The sequence below is a fragment of the Carlito syrichta genome, unplaced genomic scaffold (assembly GCF_000164805.1).
Source record: "Carlito syrichta isolate Samal-C Ts95f unplaced genomic scaffold, Tarsius_syrichta-2.0.1 Scaffold316693, whole genome shotgun sequence".
Classification (NCBI taxonomy): domain Eukaryota; kingdom Metazoa; phylum Chordata; class Mammalia; order Primates; family Tarsiidae; genus Carlito; species Carlito syrichta.
Window position 1 is genome coordinate 37,809 of NW_007260789.1, and position 17,712 is coordinate 55,520.

Below are 17,712 nucleotides of genomic sequence, written 5' to 3' on the forward strand. Positions count from 1 at the left end.
GGGTAATAATATTTGATATGGAAGATGAGTATACTGCGAAAGGTGAAGAATGTCAAGGTCAAATTTTATGTGTCTAGCCTTCTGTAGCAAACAGACATAGCTGATAACTAAGATGATACCTGAAGACCCAATTATCCTACTAAAATGAAAGCAATTTTCTTGAGCCAAAGGGAAATGTTTTGCCAATGTGGAAGAAGTGAAACAAAATGTGAACCTCCAATTTTACAATCCATAAAAGTCTGATGTCCTCATAGAGGTGACTGGAACTCCTAAGAGCCTTCCATTTTTCTTCATATTCCTCCTTTGCATCCCTCTCTGCTCCTGCTGTCTCTGCTGTACCTCATGCCAACCTGGTACACATACACACTCACGCACACACACACATGTATTCACAGCCTGTACAAATTTTCATAAAGGAGATCAGGAAGAGTTTATGTTTTAATGTTTTATTGAGAACTTCAAGCATCTCTTTTCTTAAAATATCTATTGACCTTCTCACCAATCACTATGAAATTTCCCTGGGCTCTCAATTCATCTCAGTTTTTCCCTATCTTCTTGACTTCTCCTTTCTTCATTCTTAGTTTTGCTTTAATTTCCTTCTCTCTTTTCACTTTCCTCCTCCTTTTCAGGAGAGAAATAACACAATAGTTTTCTACATTGGAAATACAAGGGGGCAAAAAAATGGAGTTATATTTTGGAGGACAGGCCTCTTGTAGTACAGGCTTCGCTGCTAGGTAAGAGGAACCCATGAGCATCAGTGTACCAGTTAGCATTATGAGAGGTTGTATTCAGCTCCATTAAAAAATTTTTCAGAGATTCTTTCAATGTGTTCACCCATTTCATAATGGGTGGTTCAGGATTGCACCTGCCCACACCACACTGATTATTCAGCAGTTTTTGACCCAAAACAGCATAATTCCCATGCCCCACCCTCCTTATTCACCGGATCTTGCCCCAAGCAACTTGTATCTATTACCTGGGATGAAACAAGTCCTCAAAGAGAAACAGTTAACTGATAGAGAAGAGGTGAAACAAAAAACAGTAGAAGCACTGTTTTCTTCAAATCTGAAGATCAAAGTGGCATCAAATCTGATGGGTTCAAAAACTGTTTGAGAAGTGGAAAAATCATATTTTTTTAAAAAATAAGAATTCCTTTTATTTTTCTAGATTGATGAGATCTTTAAAAATACTTGAATCCAATTTCAAATGAAGACAAACACTACATCTTTGAAATATATTGACATGCCCAATGAAACCATTGTAAGTCTTCAAAACAGCCTGCCGTATATTCTCTATTCATATTAGGAAGAAGCATCTTGATAGGTTTATTTGCATCAAATGGGTAGTACTTTAAAGGTGACTGAAGTTTAAGCATGTAGGAATAAATATGTAATGTTTTATAAATAAATTCTGGTTTTTTGGGAGTTTCTCCTGATATATGTGATTTCTCCCATACTGAGGTCTTGATAGCAACTGATGCCTAGGTTCCTGGCAGGTGGAAAAAGGACAGCCAAGGATTTCATCTAAACAAAAATGTTTCTCCTTTGAAATTCTGATGCAGATATCCAAAGTTGATGATTTAATGGAAGGGTGAGATATCATACATTCATGCGTGGCCATACTGAGTTTCAGTTATTTTTAAGACATCTAAATTGATAGACCAAATATGAAGATTTGGAGCACTAGAAATATTTGAAAATTTGTAACATTGAAGCCCAACTAAAAACCACCATCCTACAGAAGTTTTAAATTACTTCTGACTCTTTCTTCCAATTTGGAGGGAGAAATTGAATCCAAATTGCAAATACTGATAACTCAGGTGAAGTACAAGGGGCTCACAGAGTTTTTCTTCTTATTTATTGCTTTCGGTCTCATGAAAGGACAAAAGCTTGAAGAAGAAATGGTACAGCAGGATATCCCCTCACTGAGATGCTGCTCAGTTTTTGTGGCAGATATCAAAGGCTCTCTTCTCTTCCAGGTTCATATTCTTATCAAAAATGTCACTTAAGTCTCTATGTGGTTCCACAGAAAGTGACAGAGACAATGACAGACTTGGTGACTTGCCCTTTACTTGGCATCATATTACAAAAAGAAAATCCATTATTCTCTTAGCGGTATGCTACGAAGAGGGTGATCTTAATTAAACTTTAGAATGTCAAGCATTACTGTGGAGAAGGGTCAGGCTATAGGGAAAGGAAATGAGTCGGGTTTTTTAGTCACTAAGCAGCAAGTTGATAGCCCTTCTCTTAGAAAAGATTGTTTTAAAATACATAAGTTCATCTTATATATAAAGCCACCGTCATTTCTCCATCCACCAACCAAAGTACATTCATCTGTACCTGCCTTCAAGGCACACTGAACAACTCTTGGGGCCTCACATAAGCATTTGTGAAAAGGAAGATCTAGAAACAGTGCTTCGAATCTCATTTAGAGTCTGACAGTCACCAATGGTATTCTCTTTATCATTTTTCAGGCATCCAAACCCATTTGTTTTAGAAATGAGGCAGAATATTTAAATAATAGTACTCACTGCTAATCAAGACTCAAGATACTAGTAAGCTGCTACTTTTAAGGTCAGCGATGAAGAAAAACCAAAGCATAATGACTTCCAAATACTGATTCAAGAAGCTTCTGGTCAAGCCATTTATTCTTCCACCCTCCACCTATGTTTTGCCTTAACTAAGAATCCACCTTTTCCTGGAAGCCTTCTGTGGCTCCAGACATGAGCTGCCCTCTAATATACTTTTCTATCACCCTAGATATGTGCCCAAAAAAGCTTCTATTATACCTACTGTAGTTTCTCATTTACATATCTGTTTCCTCCACTAGACATTCTCTTCCAAAATAAGGATTCCGCATCCTCTACCACTGAATCCCCAGTGGCATAGTGTCTAGCACAGGTGAGTTGTGCGATGTTTCTTAGACTAATAAGCATGTTTCAGTGGCATAATCTCATTAGATCTTGACTACAGACTTGTGAAGGAGGTGAAGACACTGACAGAGTGACTCAGGAACTTGCTTCATGGCTAAACTGTGACCAGAGCTTCTGACCTGTGACACGCTGACTTTTTCTCTTTGTTGCAAAGTGTAATCTAATTTCGATCCTGCATTTACTTGCTTTGCGTTCTGTGCTATGAAATAACAAAGCTCGGGACTTTCAAAATCGTAGGAAGTTGGAGTAAAAAGGATCCTAAGGGACTGTTTTGCCCTACTACAACTCCAGCATTTTATACAAAGAAAACCAATTCAGAGAAAAGTGGCTTGAGGCAGATCCTGGCCGAGAACTCAGGCCTATTGGTGTCTCTCCATTTCTTGCCTTGGGAAAGGCACAATAGGATGGTGCTGGATTGATAAATGCATCTTTTTTTTTTGTGGCCATATTTGAGCCTTCATCTCAGTCCTATTAATGGTATGCAAACAAGTGAATTTGAAAAAAGAACATAATTTTCCATTCATCTTTCCATTCTGGTTCCACATGCCACAAATGAAGACCATTTGGTGGGGGCTGAAGAGGTGAGAACAGATCCACAACGTGCAGTTCTGCATCACCGCTCAGCAGGGCTGTCAGTAATATCTTACTTAACATACTGTCACAGAATTTTCCTTCAGTGTCACCTCGGTCGCTACTGTAACACTCCATAAGAAATAATGCCATCTGTTAAAATACACAAGGCAGGGAAACGCAGCTGCTGTCATCGCACAAAGATGGAATTAGCCAACACTAAGCAATTACTTTCCTTTTAAACTTCACAATTAAAATTTTAGTCTTGCTTTATTTGTATCACAAAAGTCACCACAACACTGTGCCTGTTGAAGTAACAACACCGCTCTCTTGATGAAAACATAGAGGAGGAAGAGTTTAGCTGGGGATAATGGTAATTGTTACTCTGTTGCCTTTTTTATAAATATTTTTAAAATTCCATTGGGCGGTGTTAATTATAGGTAGCAGTACTAAGAATAATGCATTTGCTTATAGCGCTCACATTTTGGCTTTCCTAGTACTCAATTAAAGAAAAAAAATCACAAAATGAGTTGTTGGAAGGATCATTATACTATATAACCAAGATCTTTTTTTTTTCCTCTCTCTCTCCCTCCTTGGTAGTAGAAGATTTAATGGAGAAGGAAGGACCCAGCTCCCAAGGAGACAGGTTTCTAATTTGAACAGAAATGAAATTCTGCCTCTCAGCTTTTATTCCATTCACTGGAAGGGAGCAGATTGCTGGCTAAATAACAGAAGGGTGGACCTATTCAGAGCTTAACTGCTTCAAAAAGCTGTAAGAGATCAACAATTGCATTGGCCATACTCCATTATGAGGGTGTCAGCAAGCTGGTGTTTCTGTCTTTGATGCATTTTTTAGCATGGGAATTATATGCTATATTTTCTGGAAGCAGAGAAATAGGCAAAACCTGTTTGAACAGTTTTCCTAGTGGGAAAAGTTATCTTGCAGGGAAGAACAAAACCGATGACTTTAATGAAGGGTTAAATTCCCAGATTTTCTCCAATTTCTGATGTGTTTATGAATATAAATCACACAACAAGACCACATGCCAATGATGCCATGAGCTTGGAAATACCTAAATATTTGTTATTTGACTCTTTTAAGACAAAAGTTCTCAAATATTCACCCTTCTCATAGTGTCTTTAATAACTCTTTAACTTGCAATCGTGTTCCCATCTAGAATAAGATATTTGTTTTTAATGACTTTTCATAGTTGCCTGGTTCATAGAGAGACTGGTCCATGTACAAATTCATAGATAGAATGGCTTTCAAACCACATGAAAGCCACTGCACTCCAGTCTGGGTGACAGAGTGAGACTCCAACTCAAAAAAAAAAAAAGATCCTTGAAATACAAAGGGCCTTATTCAGAAATAAATAGCAATCTGTAAACATAATTCACAATCAAGGCTCTGAAAGTCACAAAAACACGTAGATGCACTTTAGAATAAGTTCATTTTAAACTCTGCAATCAACATACAGGCCTCTATAGAAAAACTGCTTATTAAATGCCATATACTTATAACTTTAATCACAAAATATCATATAAAATTTATTGCTTGAAGTCTGTATAGAGCTTGGCATCCCAAACACTGAAATCCTCTTCAGGGCTAAGACCATGTCTTACCTTTTTGGATACCCCATCAGATATAACACAGTGTCATCAGTAAGATATGTTCAACTTTTATGGACTAATTAGCTCAACATTTATGGACTTTAAAGCCAAGGGTGTTTCTCTTTTGAAATTATATGTTATTTTGAAATTATATGCATTAGTTATTACATATCCCATTTGGGGTAGGGCAGAAAGAAGGTAGCTAACAAAATTATTCTCACAAACAAAACTTGGACAAATTCATTGCTCACACATAGGAATTTTGCCTGGCTCTATGGACCAAAATTTTGACAAATACAATGACATATGATGTATTAGTATATGAAGAAAACTCAATTTTACCACAGACTGTAAGACTCTTAAGATCCTTGAAATAGCCGGGCTCGGTGGCTCAGCCTGTAATCCCCTTTGGGAGGCTGAGGTGAATGGATTGCCTGAACCCGCAAGTTCGAGACCCGCCTGGGCAACTTGGCGAGACCTCATCTCTACAATAAATCAAAATGAGCCATGTATGGTAGCGCACGCCTGTAGGTCCAGCTACCCCAAAGGCTGAGGCGGAAGGATCGCCGGAGCCCAGCAGGTCGAGGCTGCCATAGCCGGGAAGGCCACTGCACTCCAGTCTGGGTGACAGAGTGAGACTCCAACTCAAAAAAAAAAAAAAGATCCTTGAAATACAAAGGGCCTTATTCAGAAATAAATAGCAATCTGTAAACATAATTCACAATCAAGGCTCTGAAAGTCACAAAATAGCAATCACTGATGACATCTCTGATTACTAAGTGAATTGGGCACTACCAGCAGTCTAGCAAAGACCAAACAGATAGAGGAAGCCCCTGGGCCATGTTCGTATGCATTTTACACCATAAGACGCATGTTCAGACAGTCTTTTGTTCTAAAAGATGCTGTTTCTGTATGTAGAATGATTTATGCCAGTCTTTTCTATTGCAGTCATATGTATAGTTTAACATGAATAGCAAGCATTAATAATGATCTCCTTTGTGTCTTACCTGGCCAGGAAAATATCTAAAACCAACTTTCAGTTACCATGTTGAGATCCTGTATTATAGTATCCTTTTTTTTCCCCCTTTCTTTTCTAAGCTATGCTTAAAAGGATGTACAGCAAAGATGAAAGTACATACTCAAGAAGCTAAAAAGAAAGCAAAGATTATTTTTCCCCATGCAATATATAAGAAGGGATCTTAGGGGTCTCAGAGAGAAAAACATACACACAATCTGTTCAAACCATTCCATTTCTCATGAAATTTCCCACTTGCCCATGTCTTACTAGTTCTTCATTTTTTAACAGTCCCTTGACTTTCCTGCCATCCTCCTGTTGTTCTCTTTTGGGTCCCATAGACTCACTATGTATCCACACCAAGACTCAAGTTCTCACAGACATTTAGCATAATCATTTCACATAACATATGAACATTGCTCAAAGTAGCACATGGAGAATAAACATATATAAACCTTTTTCCTCTTGATTAAAAGCAATAAATAAAAGAAACCTCTAAATGTAGATGAAATGAAATAAAATCTTGCCTGCTTTACAGTTTAGATTTCCTCAACTATAATTGCTATTCTTTTCCATTCCAACTATCTTCCTTAAGAATGGGCAGCTTTATGTAAGTTTGAAAAGTAGAAAAGAATGTGCTTAAATGTGAGTGGAAAGGATTCAAGACTAGTTTTAATTCTGACTCTGTACCCAGGTGTGATATGAAATGGTAAATAAGAAAGAATTAGACTTTAGTGTTAACTGGAGTCTTACCTACCCCTACACACACACATACCAGATGGTTCCATGGCAGTCAGGAGGTTTGAAATGAAGTAATCATTTCTTCTGCAGCTGGAATACACAGCATTACCCAGTTAAATAAGATGCTCATTCATTCAGATGGATTCCATATAAATGGATTTGATCTCGTAAAACATGCAGTTTTTCTTTCTTCAAAATTTCACCCCATCCCAGCCAAATCACTTTCAATACTAAATTTAGTTATATGCCACTTGAATATGCATAGGACAATTTTTATGTTACTCCTTAATATTTATGTTGCTTGTTAAGTTAGAATTGAAAATTAATATGTTATCAAGTGTTTGTCCCACACTATCTTACAGTAGAGCAGCCAGTTTATCAGGGGCTATGTGAAGGTTTTCATAAATTTCAGTTCCATAAATTCTGTAATCAATTGCTCCAGGAGCTTTTCAGTGTTTAAGCAATCCCCTTCCAAATTTTTCTCAATTTGACTTGTTCTATAAATGTACTTGGCTTTGTCCTGTGCACACAATGATCATAACCATATTGATGTAATGTTTTAAATTTCTTATTAAATGATTTAGCCACAGAAAACTGTTATCTGTGTAGGCTCATTTGTTCTGTCTGAGATTCCTGAAAGAAAACAAAACAAGGCTATAACTTAATTCATACATGATTCTTTCCAACTAATTGTTCCATGTGTAAATATATTGGAGTACCTTGTAACTTAGGTAAGCAAACAATATCTTCACCCTAAAAACGCAGAATAAAAATGGAGTGTCTGTGGTAGAGGATTTCCAAATCTTCTGATCCCACCGATGTTGTTCATTTAACAGTATGAAACTGAATTAATAAGAATATAAGCAGGGTTCCTGGGGTAAGTAATTTCCATTTCTTTCACTGCCTAGAAACCATCCTTAGGTACCGCCTAAATATTCATGCCTAGGAAAATAGGAAATAAAATGAATTAAGAGGATCATCTCTCACCCAATATTCCCTCCTGAAAAAGAAAGCATGAGAAGAAAAAGGAAATCATGGTGAGAGAAAAGAAATAAGAATAATAACCATTTCATAATTTATATTTCATCTATTTTGGGATGACTTTATTTAGGATTTATAGATAAGCTTGGTTTGTGGAAAAATTATGCACATCATAGTATCAGTGCTCATTAAAAGCTTCAGGAAATATTGAAAGGCAAACTCCATGTGATTAACATCGCATGTTACCTAGTCAAAACTTTATGCTAAAAAAAAACGAATTAAAATTTAAATTATAATGGTTGTGCTCCATTATGCACATCAACAAGAGAAGTTCAATAAAATATCACATTAAAATATACAATTTGTGCCATAACATGCACTGAGACACGATACAAGTCAAGTAATACCTTGGTCAAAGCACATATGCCAAATTTTCAATCTGTTCCCATGTAGAATTGCACAAATCCGTTATAGTTTAGACAACTAAAATAAAAATGACTTTCTCCTCACCCTCTGTTATGGACTGAATTGTAACCCTCTCTCCCTCAAAAAAAACATATGTTGAAGTCCTGACCCCAATGTAACTGTATTTGGAGATAGGGCCATTAGGATGAAATCAAAGTTATTAAAGACATAAGGGTGGGGCTACAATCTGATAGAATTAAGCTCCTTGTATGAAGAGAAAGAGATACTAGATGTCTATGCATGGAGAAGAGAGGCTATGTAAGGACAAAGAAAGAAAGACAACTGACAACAAGACAGGAAGAGAAGCCTCATGAGAAATCAACCCAACCCTATCAGCACCTTGATCTTGGATACCTAGCCTCCCAGTCTGTGGTATTTTGTTCTGGCAACCCGAGCAGACAAATATACTCTTGTTACATCAGACTTGAATTTTGAAGAAGCACTGATATAAGTTTCTTAAGCAGAAGCCATTAGCCTTCATCAGATTTACAAAATAAAAAAAAAGAAACCATTAGGCATAGGGTTTATTAATACAAAAAAAATTTATCAATGCTCAGCATTGGAAATATAGTCATGAATGAGGATATAGTCATGAACAAAACAGAGAATGACTTGCTGTCATAGAGATTGCATTCTAGTGAGAGCAGGAAAAAATTAATGTGCAAACAAATTAATGAATAAAATAATTTTATTAGAGGTAGAGTCATGTGAAAAATAAAATAAGACAATGTGATAGAGAGTGACTAAGGGTGGAGGCAGATGATAGAAGATCTCTCTAGAAAGGTAGCATCTGAACTAAGACAAGAATGAAGAGATGAAACCAGTCATAGCAATAAGGGAGAAGATCCCTCTGGGCAGAGGGAATGTCAAAGGAAATGACTCTAAGGCAGGCACATGCTTTCTGAGAATCAGAAAGTGCATGAGTATTATTGGAGAGTTGCATGCAAGAGGGAGAGCTACCAGCAAAGGATCAGGGAGATAGAAAGGAGCCATACCATGTAAGGCCAAAGTAACTAGGAACTCATTGTCAAATACAAAGCACTGGAAGCTACCGGAGGATTAAAAAAATGGAGACTATGACAAGCTCTGATTTATATTTTTAAATATCACTTTAGCTACTAGAAGATGAATGATAAGAAAAGCAATCGTGTATGCTGGTAGGCCAGTTAGATGGCAAATGTAATAGATTAGGGGAAAGTGATGGTGGCTTGACATTAAGGCAGATGGGTGTAAAAGTTGATTTGGTGTAACAGATCCAGATTCCAAATTTTGGAGGTAGAGTCAGCAAGCATTCTGATAGTGGCATAGGTTGAGGGAAAAAAAATAAATCAGGAATTACTGTTTAGATTCCAAGATTAAGAGATAAAGCAGGTAGTAATTGACTTATATGTCTTGTTTGATGTGCATCTCCACAACATCAGGCTTGGCTCATAGAAAGTATTCAGTCAATATTTATGAAGGGAAGAGAAAAGAAAAGACAAACCAGAAAAGATGAGAGGGGAGGGATAGAAGAAGGAAGGAAGGAAAGCAGAAAGAAAAGGAAGAGGGAGTGAGGTCTCCACTAAAACTTTACCCAAAAGAAAACACGTCTGGGTCTCCACCACACAGTCTTTCAACATGACAAAGTCATTGATCACTTCACTATAGTGGGCAAAGCCACACAGAGGACTGATGTTTTTGTCAGACAGGTCATAAATAGTGGAGGTATTGTTCTTGATCAATTTACCATCCTTGGTAAAGTAGCCCTGGTTAATCTTATATATCTTCTTGCTGATCTCTGTGTAGTGGAGGATAGTCATTTGGTCCAGCCCATTCCACAGGGAAGGTCATACAGGCAAGATGCCATGTCCCAATACAGGCAACCTTATGCAGCCCTTGGTGGGTCTTGTGAGTCAGCTTCTTGGTATGCCAACGACTGATGACCCCTTTGTCACCTTTTCCCTCAGTTACCCCAATGATGTCTATCATCTTTTCCTGCCCAAACACTTGGTTCACAGGGACTCGCTGCTCTAGCCTCTCCCAGGCCCAGTCCAGTGTCTCAGTCACAGTGTCTCAATTCACCTGGATGTCCATCAGGTGGCCTTCATCTGGCACAAAGGAAGGAGATGCATCTTGGTGTGAGTGATGATACAGATGACCTAGCAGTACTTTTTCATGCTGCTGAAGTCCTTCTCCAGCTGCTTCTTGTCATCCTCATCCTGCCATTTCTTGTAGTACTTGGTGAAGGCCTTCTTCTTGGATTTATGCCAGCTTTTACAGAAGCACTTTTTGCACTCATCACTGATGTGCTCAGCAAAGATGGTCTTGAAAGTTTGAAGGCCATGTGGGGTTTCCACACAACCCACGATGCCTACATGTGGCATCTACACAGTGGTCACGGCCTCTACAACTTCCTTTGTGTTCACCTTAGATACTGGCCTGTCAACTTCCCACAAAATATGGGTCATGCCAGCCTTGTATCCTAGGAAAACTGTGAGGTGGACAGGCTTGGAAAAGTTATCCTTGAGGAATCTCTTCATCATCCATGATGCCTGCTGCTGTGCTTCTGAGACAGGAAGCCCAGGGACCAGCGTCTGGGAGCAGAGAACTTCTGTTAGACTTGCTACCTTAAAGTCCCGCTGGTAGAGCTGTCTCTACTTTTTATCAGCATTGTCAAGGTAACTGTCACTCTGTTGGCAGATGATTTTATGACTGACTGTATCCAAGTTTACTTTCTGAATGTCTCTGGGTAGAATGAAGCAGTCATTTCACAAAATACTGTCTAATATGGTAAGGACCTACAACTATGTTTAAAAACACAGCAAAATAAATACACTCTGTACAATTACTTTTCTTCGCACCATGAAAACAGAATTTATTTTAAATTGACTGATATATTCCCATCTTAAGTACCTACTTTTCCAATTAGTATGGGAAGATATTGGAAAATCTATTACTTTGACAATGCATATTTTGTTCACAGTTATTGATTAGCAGGAGGGGCCAGGGCAGTCTGTTGAGATTGGTGGACCAAGAGCAAAGGCTCCAAAGTACAAGAGTAGGAATAGTAAAAAAAATCACTGCAAAGCGTCTGAAACAATATGACTTTCTTTTGCAGCATAGCAAGATTAACCTGTCACACACAATAACACCACCTGTTATGCTAGGGAGAGGAACATGATTTTTGCTTGCCCTTAGAAAGCTGGATGAAAAAGATAAGACTTAAAAAACAAGGCAGTCTGGAAATGTGGGGTTATTTGTAAGAAATGTTTCGTATTCTCAATTCAGCAACAAAGGCAACATGGGTTGCAATTAGAGTTTTAGTCGGCAGAATACAAAAAAGAAAGATAAATGATAGAAGGGGGTGTAAGAAAAGCAGTTTTAATAAAGTGAGAAAGAAGGAAAGGAAATTGAGAAGGGGCAGCTTCCTCTCAACCTCGCCTTCTATCACATTCCAGAGACAGAGGAAGTCAATTATGTACCACAGCATCACCTCATGCAGTTTCATTCCCTGACTGACCTTCTTTGAACACACTTCCCTGCAGGATGTCTTGACAAGTTGCTCTGCACATCAGCAGAGAAAACTTTCACTACCTGTAGATCTAGAGAAGCTCATTAAAAACACGCCGAGTGTGGCATGGGGCTGTAAATTACTTTAAAACACTCAGATTTTTATCTTCTCTCTCAAGTTGTACAGATCAGTTATTAAGCTTTGTCACAGAAAAGTGGATAATAATATCTGTTAATACAGCACAACTTTATCAAACTGTCAGTCATCATATACCACAAAGAAAACAGGTTTTACAACCATGCTAAACCGAGTCTTGTCACAAAAGAAAGGAAAAGGAAGAAATGGAAGGAGGAAGAGAAGAAGGGAGGGAGGGAAGGAAGGAGGAAGAGGAGAGAGGGAGGGAAGGAGGGAGGGAGGGAGAGAGGGAGAGAGCAAGGGAGGAAGGAAGGAAAGAAGGAAGGAAGGAAGGATTAATTTTTAAAAACTATTTACAGGTTAAATAAAGAAAATTGTAATAGCAATTAATAAACTAATATTTGTGGCACTAATTATCATCTCCTAGAGGGCCCAAGTATGTATTTATATCAGTTAAAGGCTGCCTGATGTGACAAGAAAATACCCACATTTCTTACATCAAAAGGGTTTCTTTCCTGTTTCTCTTCCTCACTTGGTGTAGTGAACACATGAGAGCACATGAAAGAAGGTAGAATAATTCATTACTTTGTCTCCTACTGCTTTGAGTGTTCAACATTTTTTGAATAAATACAAAGTCATAAATTAGCTTGTAGCAAAACAGAATTAATTGAATGTCTTAAGTAGGATCATCAAACTAAAGTTTGAGTCAATTTATCTGCCTAAGATTTTACTAATGTAGCTTCCGCTCATTAGGCCAAAAGTTGATGCTAGAGATGGGACATTTTTAGGCAAAGAAAGGGAAAATAGAAGATAAAAAAATTCTGACATCCTCTGTTTTTCCAAGAGAACTTCTTGATGACTATCTAATGTGTACTGTAGATCATAAAATGACTGTCCTTCTAACAGTAATCTATGCCTAAAAAACTGAAGATGTTTTCATAGAATCTGAAGATATTTATGTACATACTGACACTCAGAAAGTTCTGCCCTTTATTCCCTCAAAGGTCTTTGGCAGAAAACATCTTAGAAACACTGCATGAAACAGCAATTTTGTGTGTTTGTGCATCTATGTGTGGTGTATGGTACAGCAATGCATGCACACACATATATAAATATATTTATATATGATTATATATAGCTATATATTGTTTTCCCATATATATGGAAAAGCAAAGTATATTCTACATATGTGTATTATACATAAATGTAAATATTATTCTGATCATCTTCTTGGAATGAATTTTTCAGGCATCAAAGTGAAACAAAAAATCATTGTACACAGCAAGAAATAAAACAGTAACAAGATCATGGGAAGGAGACTTTCCCTGCATTTCCAGTAATGGAATCAATAATAATCTGTATTTTTTAGCAAAAAGTCTTCCCCACAGGAGAACTTATGACAGTCAATGAGTATTCTGCCTGACCCAGGTCAGACAACAATGGCACAAATGCCCAGTTCTGCTCTTTCCCTGTTTTGTTAAGTGGTCTGTTAACTTATGGACAAGATAACAAGATGTTGGAACTCCTTACACAACTGCTTGTAATAAGTAACAATAAATTAAGAAAAAACTAAATGTCAGACTAAGGATTACCTAATATTAGTTGGGTCCGAAGACACCAAGTTTATGAGCAGATATTTCATTTCATTCATTCAAATATTAAAGAATTCTTACAAATAGAGCACATCATCAAAACTGTAAAATAACCAGAAGTAAGTGAAAGCCTGGCAAATTTTTTAAAAATGAAGTCGTTTACTAAATGTAACCATGTTCAAGTAATGAAACCTCTAAGCTTCAATGTCCTCCTCTGTAAAATCCAGAGAATTATAACATTCATAATATATATCCACTATAAGAATTAACATAGATGATGTATTTAAATCACTTAACACAATGTCTGGCGTATAATAAGTACCTGATATATGTCAACGCAGTATTTTTATTATTCACTAGATAATTTCTCAACCTTCATTTCACATAGCTTTTTATAACACCCTATGGTGATATAACACATACGTACACAAATTAAGATATTCTTCATCATGTTTTTAGAAACTTTACTGGTTTTAAAAATCAAGTTTAAAAAGCAAAACTAAATACTTTTCATTTCTCTTATGCAGGTGCTAAAAATCCAATAGCTGAAGCCACTTCATATACCAGAGACCTGTGACACGTCTAACTTCACACTGCATATACTGTATATGCGCACTGCCTATACATGTCCATAAAGTTAACATGTTTAATTTTGTGGTGGCACTCAAAGAGAAACTGTATACATGTATAAATTTCTATTTGAAAGAAAATATATCATCCGTAAGTATGGAATATTATGTACAATTATCCCTTTTTATTTTACTGTACTACCCCTTTAAAACTAATGTTTCCATAATTTTCATATTTTCAGTTGAGTTGAAATTATAATTAATGTAAATTTCTAAAGTTTATACCCTTGTAAGGGAGTGTTGCTATTTGCCGGAATTAGAGATGACCTTGCCCAAATGGGGAAAACAAAAGATTGTTTATTTTGGGTGAATTTACATTTACAGCCAGTTAAATATTTCTCTGGTGCCTCTGATCCTCCTCTCTGGTACTATGAGAAGGCAACTTTGGTTAGTTGCTCCCACTCACATCCGAGCAGAGCTGCAATAACAGCAAATGGTCCTTGGAAATCACAGTCACATTAGGCTGCTGTTCAAATAGCTTTTAGGGCTGTGATAATAGGAGGCATTCCTAATAACTGGTGACTCTATGAGACCCTGCCCAGAAGGCCTCCAAATGGCAGCACACAATTTAAATTTTAATCTGGAAACAGCGGAAATGATGAGATTCCAGCTGGGGACCTTCTGGTCTGAGGGCCGGTGTTCAGCCTCCCCATTAGATGCCCCAAAGCTTCATTTGAGTTGATGAGTGGATGCCTGTACTCGTTTTACTCTTTTCCACTGCATACCCATCTCCCACCTGATTCTCTAGAACCTCAGGATGTTGTTTCTTTGCTTCCACAGAGGCTGTCTTGGAGCTGATTGAACATTCCCATGTTGCTGTGATCCAACCAAGCGCATTTGTGCTTGACATAGTGGAATGATATTGTTATCGTTCTGACAAATGACAACTTTCTGAACTTTTTTCCTTCCATGTGCTAAGTGGTTTTGGGGACATACTTACCCACTTTAAGCATCAAATGAAAGCTGGCAGATGCATGCAATGGGCAGGAGGAAAGTACTTTATTTTTTTCTATAATAAGCAATAGCCTTTAGGATAATAACTCAACACAAGCTAAATAGCTAAAGGGACCACTGGTGGGACCCTGTCAGCATGGAGAGGAACAGCTGGCCATGTTAGAAATCATTGCATGTCATTACTTGGGAAGTCCACTCCCAATTCTACTACCAACTTGTATTTCCTGAGTGTTTAGGCAGTAACATACAACAGATGAGAAAGTATCATAACAGGACATCAGAGGCAGAACTCTAGATTTTAATGTTTGGCAATGCCAAATTTGGTTTCCAATGAGCAGGAAAGAAAAAAAAAATCTTACTGGCTGAAATACAGTTGGGAAGAAAAATTCAAAGACTCCTCCAATATTTCTTTCATATCTCTAAGTTAATTTTAATAGAAAACTTTTTATTCCTGATGAATTTTAGTGACTCCCAAGAATGGTGATTCAAATGTCTTCGGAGTTGGGAGTATGAATCCAATGAAAGGATAAATATTAATACCCGGATGTGAGGAATACTTAAGAGTGCAAACACAGCTGCTTCCACTGGGTTCCATTAGGAAACTTATTTCAGTACCCCAATACCCTCAGAAGCAGACTTAGAAAGTTGTTTTCATTTTTTTTAACCACACACAGGAGCAAATTTCTGCAAGGTGGAAATGGGAATAAAAACCAGTGTTTTGGAATTTTTTCTTTGCAGATAGTCATCAAATGAGGTGCAATATTTGCTAACAGAGGGTAATTTGAATTATCCACGGATAGTTCAAGAACACAAAGAGTTCATTACCCAGATATCTCTATTTAAAATAGATTTGCTTTTGTTCGTCAGTGCAGTTCACATGGCTGGGAAATGGCAAAATGCCAGAATGAAACTGCTCCTAATTTTCAGAGGAGGCCACCAGCTAATTACACAGACTGCAGGTGTGAAGAGAGAAGCTCAAAGTAATCAATAGCAGTAATTAATCTGCTAGACTGGAGCTAAAGAGCTAACAGCTGGACATCAGAAATGGACACATGCAACAAGATCAGCAATAATTACCTCTTTAAATATTGAATTTCCATGGCAACAATTAGGCATATAAATAAAGGCTGGAAACCAAGGCTTTGAGGCATGACAATGCATGGCAAACACAACATTCCCTAAATCAACACTTTTAATAAAACACCGACAATATGCTTGGGCTGGGTCGACCAATTTTCAGAGTTGGAAGAAACTGAATGTAGCCCCTCCAGCCTGTTTTCTTGGCAGCTTGTCACTGGCTATCTGATCTCTGAGGCACAAAGATAGCCTTAGAAGTTTGCTTTGGGCGATACAGCAATGACTTCCCTAATACAGCAGAGCTACCAGCTGTAAGACACAATTCCACTCAACTGTAAAATACGTTCCTTCTTTAAAAATTATGAACTCTATAAGTAACATTCCTAACTAAAATGCTGGAACCATCCATCTTGAAGAGAGAGCAGTTAGTATTTTGAGAGTCTTTTCAAGAACAATATGACAAACACGAGACCCAGACATTGAGGCTTCTATAACATTCTTTACTTTGTGGAAAGAATAAAGAAAACTTTTTGTTAGAGAATTTTGTATTACTTTGAAGTGATGGGAAAGGAGAGCTTTATTGCTATTGACATAAACTGTCTCACACTTTGCTAATACACTTTATGTTCTTCATCAATTTGAGTCTAAAAATACTGGTTTTTGGTGAGGTAAAAAGTATAAGTAGACTAAAGATCCCATAGTCAATAGATGGGTAATGGTAGGTCTATAATTTGACCTAGTTTGGGGAGTTTTTTAATATATTTCAATCTGGCGCAGTGGCTCACATCTATAATTTCAGTAGGCTGGAAGGTCATGGTAGGACTATCACCTGAGCCCAGAAGTTCAAGACCAGTCTAGATAACATAACAAGACTTCATCTCTACAAAAAAAATATAAAATATTAGGCAGGCATGATGGTGCACACCAGTGGTTCCAGTTACTTAGGAGGCTGAGGTAGGAGAGCCACTTGAGCCCAGGAGTTCGAGACTGCAGTGAACTATGATAGCACACTGCCCTCCAGCCTGAGCAACAGAGAAAGACCCTGTCTATTAAAAATATATATTTCTGCAACACACTCAGAAGTCCTTGGGAAGGTAATCTGCTCTCTAAAACAATGAAAATTATGGCCCTAATTTTAAATGCAATTTAAATTGTGCTTTTTATGTTCTGTCACTATTAAAAAGAAGTTGTAATACATAAGCTGACTCAATGGATATTTTTTTGATTTTCTTTCCTTCTAGGTATATTGTTTTTAATTTCAGTTCACAATTTTCATGATCCTTATTCAAACACATAAATATTGCATAGAAAAAATTATGAACAATGATTACTGATCATTTACTCAAACAAAATCAATGGCAGAGTAACTCTGGAATATGGAGTTAGCCAGGCATGAAAATAAAGGATTTTTTATTAAGATTCTATTCTTTCTACTGAGCAAGGCACTTTTTATGCATTATCTCATTTAATTCGAATGTTAATACTATAAACTATATAATATAATTAACATTCAATCACAC

The 17,712-nt window shown here is 37.3% G+C and overlaps 1 pseudogene; it reads right to left on the reverse strand.

Annotated features, from left to right (window-relative positions):
• Nucleotides 1-9,888: 9,888 nt before the first annotated feature.
• On the reverse strand, nt 9,889-10,899 carry LOC103277235 (annotated as a pseudogene).
• Between the last annotated feature and the right edge of the window lie 6,813 nt (nt 10,900-17,712).